General features: G+C 48.7%; 1 non-coding gene across 1 annotated transcript; it reads left to right on the top strand.

Annotated features, from left to right (window-relative positions):
* The first annotated feature begins 830 nt into the window (after positions 1-830).
* On the top strand, positions 831-994 carry LOC115868512. The gene has a single exon (XR_004045639.1). It is a non-coding gene; the product is annotated as a U1 spliceosomal RNA (small nuclear RNA).
* Positions 995-4,141: the final 3,147 nt, after the last annotated feature.

The raw sequence follows: 4,141 nt of genomic DNA, 5'->3' as shown, positions 1-4,141 counted from the left end.
AAGTAGATTGCCAGGCCTTTCTTCCGAGGGGCCTGTGGGTAGACTTGGACCTCCAATTTTTCAGTGATTACGTGAATGAGAAAGCCTTTGGTACCACTGAGCTCTGAGAGAAAGAAGCGTACTTTGTGGGGAGAGGAAACAATGAACCCTGTCCTAGATGCGACCTTGTGACGCTTACCTTGAAATCTGAAGCAGGGGGAGCTGGGTTCGGGGACGGGAAGGAAGCAGCCTATATGAAGGCCCGACACTGTGATGGAGAAGGAACCTTCTAAGAACTGCAAGTCCAGGAAGGCCTAGGTGTGGGGAGAAGAGTCAGGTCGGGTGTTTTCCTAAGAGCCGTGGAAATCCGCTGGGGATGGAGAGAGGGGAAAGCGCGCACATCTTCTACACGATCGGCATGTCTGCAGGGTGGAAAGGGGAGGGTGGAGAAGAGCTGAGAGGATGGAGGAAGGCCAAGTGAGGAGGCTGATGATGAGCTGCCTACTGAAGCAGGGTGCAGGCTTGGGCAGGTGCCGCGCAGTGGAAATGGAGAGGAGACAGATACGAGAACTAATCGCCGGGAACGTTGGGAGAGTCAGTAGTGAGTTGCATCTGCAGGAAGAGTGTATGGGAAGGGTGTATGGGAAGGGTGCCCCAAAGGACTATGGCTAATATAAAGGACAGGTCATTCCGGAGGAACCAAACAGACACAGAGAAGAAAAGCAGGTGAGGTCACCGGGGGACGGGTGGCGAGCATGCGCTTGGTTTGGGCCTCGTTCTGTGGTGCCTGAGAGAGAAGCAGAAAGCCGCAGTGCGGCGGCCAAGTAGTATGCTGCTAAAGAAAACCGTTGGCACTTACCTGGCAGGGGAGATACCATGATCACAAGGGTGGTTTCCCCAGGGCGAGGCTTATCCTCTGCAGTCCAGATGTGCTGACCCCTGCCATTTCTCCAAATGTGGAAAACTCAACTGCATGATTTATGGTAGATGGGGACTGCGTTCACACTTACCAAAAAAAAAGTTGGGAGTCAGAACCCACTAGCCGCCCCGCAGGAGAAGATGTGGCAGTCTGCTTCCATGAAGGGTTCAGCCTTGGAAATCCGACACAGGCAGCTCTCCTCTGTCCCAAAGGGTCGCTCTGAGAAGGAACGGTTTTGACAGCAACGGGTGGGGATAGACGCCCAAGGGGCGACGTCCTGCAGGCATGCTTGTCTGGAGGTCGGAGACATACATGTAGGCAACATCCATGTGGAATGAGTCACTCCAGCCTTTGTCTTAGACGGCAATGCCGTGGGGGCGGAAGGAATGAGAAGAAGAGCGGGTCTGGCCCCACACCTCAACATCACCAACACTTCCTGGTAGGGTAGAAAGGAAAGAGCCAGCAACAACAGCTATTGAGAAGGCGACTCACCAAAGCAAGGTTGTGTTACCACGGCCAAGGGAAGAGTTTGTTTCAAGGAGGAAGTCGTCAACAGTCAAGGGGTGAGAAACTCAATAGGATGAGATCTAAAACATGCGCATTGAAGATGCCAGTGACACCTCCGTCCTACATTTCTACAGCCTCCTCGCCACCATCTGCACAAGCATTCGTCAGATGTCACCAATGTCAACCTAACGGCGTGGACGACAGAGGAGGAGGGTGGGAAGAGTATGGGCTACAAATCCCAGCCCAGACAGCTGCTAACTGAAAACTCGTCTAAGACTCTCCGAGCCTTCATTTACGCGTCAATAAAATGGGATGGTAGCCTCTGGTTTAGTATGGGCCCAGGAAAGGGTGACTATGACGATGAATAATCGTTCTGGACTCTCTAAACTGTGCTCCTGTGCATCTTCTTCTTCAGCCCTTAGCCACCCAGCAGTTGCGGCAGATACAGGTTTAGGGAGCTGCGCAAGGGCCCGGAGCTAGTTGGCTGCAGAACAAGGGTCTCCTGACGCCCAGTCCAGTGGTCTGATAAGGAAAAAGACTCTGTCTCTCACTGTTGTTTTTCACCCCTGCAGATGGATCCCTGGGTACCGATGACATCACAGATTCTGGGCATGAGGCTGGAAATACAAAGATGAGTGAGCTACAGTTCCTGCCCTCCGGGGGATCATGGCCTCGTTGAGAAGACAGATAATATAAGCACATAATTACACCACATGATAAACTTCCCAGTGGGGAATGGTTCAGGGCAAAGCACTGTGGGAACCCAGTGGAGGTATGATGAACCCTGGCGGGGGGTTGTTGGGGTGGGGTGGGGAGAGAAGAGGCATCTTCTGGGAAGTCTTGGTAAGGACAAGGCTACAAACATCTTCAGTTAAGTTATGATAAAAGTCTCCATTGCTTGCTCGCGCTCGCTCTCTCACTTTATCTGTATCATAGAATTTCAGAGCCAGGACAGACTCTTAAGATATTTATCACAGAATTGAACACTGGAGAGCTGAAGTGTTATCCTAACCTCAAGAATTGGGTAAAAAACAAATAAATAAATAAAAATCTAGGGGCCCTAGTGTCCAGACCAAAGCTTGTTCTTCTCAGCTCTGCCCAAGTCAGGAAGGCATCATCTAGAACAGAGGGCAGTGGTGGGTGTTCAAATGAGAAAGCCAGTCCATTCAGACAAGGATGGCCTGCCCTCATCTGAAGGCTGTCAAATCCCAGAGGATACACACACTGGAATCATGGAGGCCAGAGCCCGAAGACCTCGTTGGGGACCTTCACTGGAAGGTTGTAAAAGTAGGTTGCAATCAGCTGCTGACCTTAGGGTTGGTAGTTCCAACCCAACCAGCAGCTCTGTAGAAGAAAAGACCTGGTTCTGTGTTTCCATTAATATGACAGCCAAGACACCCCATGGAGCCACACATGGGTCGCTGTGAGTGCAAGCCAACCTGGCGGCAGTGGCTTTACACAGCTCCATGCAAGAGACAACAATGGCTTCTTTCCACGAGTTGCTTATGTATCTGTCTTAGAAAAGCAAGGGGGAAAGGGATGGCGGAGGGAAGCTTTGCAGAACCTTTATTAATCCTGCGGGGAAAGGCAGACTAGGGAGGGACAAAGGTGAGTCACTCTACGTAGAGCAAGGAAGGAACCATTGCAACACAATCTCGTTATGATCAGAAAGATGGCAATTAAAGCCTCATAAATTTGAGAAATCGCCAACGTCATAAATTCACAAAACATTATTGCTTATTAATAGTTCAGCCTCATTAAAGGAATTGGGGTTGGGGAAAAACCTGATTCTTCAACAAAATACATCAAAGCCTATTTCTGTAAGTGGACTCATACATTGTCACGCAAGGCCCTGGGATATTAAAGAAAAAGACTAGGTGGATCAGTCATGCCCCATACCACACATGATTTGTTTGTGAGCACGCACCTGAAACAAAACTTGACATCACACAAGCAGTGTGTTCCTGAAAACTGAACACAAGTCGCTTGCTTTGTGAGCCCTGTCTGTAAAGATGGTAAAAGCACCAGCTGCTATCAGCCCTAACTGAACTCTAAATTCCAAATGGAATCCGTCGGAAAGTCCCTTGAATTCCTTGGAACAGAGTTAGACCTGAGGGTCATCCTTGTGAGTCTTGCCACGGCCGCTATCAATATTTCATTGTGACATCCTCTTAAACAACTTGAGCGAGGAGAGGATAGTTTAATCAAAGATAGTCAAACCAAGTCATAAGCTAGCAGATACTTCTGAAGACAGCATTTATTTTAAAGAAACAGAGCACTCTTAAGAAGACAAAATACAAGAAAGGTTCATTTGTGCACCTTTGTGAAGCCATGCGGTGGTCCGGATGAGAGGATTTTCCAGATAGCAGCTGATTCTCCTTCAAATGACACTTCAAAGATTTTGTTGATAGAAATGATGTAAAGACATACGATACATCTCCTTGATAGCTTTTATAACTATGCTAAAGCTTCTTTTGTTTTTTGGTGACTCGCACAAATCTTAATGTCATCTATTGGGGTGGCTATTTTACAACTTTGTCCATAGAGCTGAACAGAGTCCCTGGGGTTCCAACTACAAACCAAACTGGTATACTTAGCGTATTTTTATGTGCTCCTCTCTAGTCCCAGAAGTCCTGGTGGCACAGGGGATTACACATTGGGCTGCTAAGTGCAAAGTCGGCAGTTCAAAAGCACCAGCAGCTCCTCTGGAGAAAGATGGGGCTTTCTATCCCTGTA

Source organism: Echinops telfairi, unplaced genomic scaffold (genome assembly GCF_000313985.2).
Source record: "Echinops telfairi isolate 266 unplaced genomic scaffold, ASM31398v2 ScPeMD7_11;HRSCAF=52, whole genome shotgun sequence".
Taxonomy (NCBI): domain Eukaryota; kingdom Metazoa; phylum Chordata; class Mammalia; order Afrosoricida; family Tenrecidae; genus Echinops; species Echinops telfairi.
The sequence above is the reverse complement of the archived record's forward strand: the minus strand, read 5'-3'. Positions and strand labels throughout refer to the sequence as shown.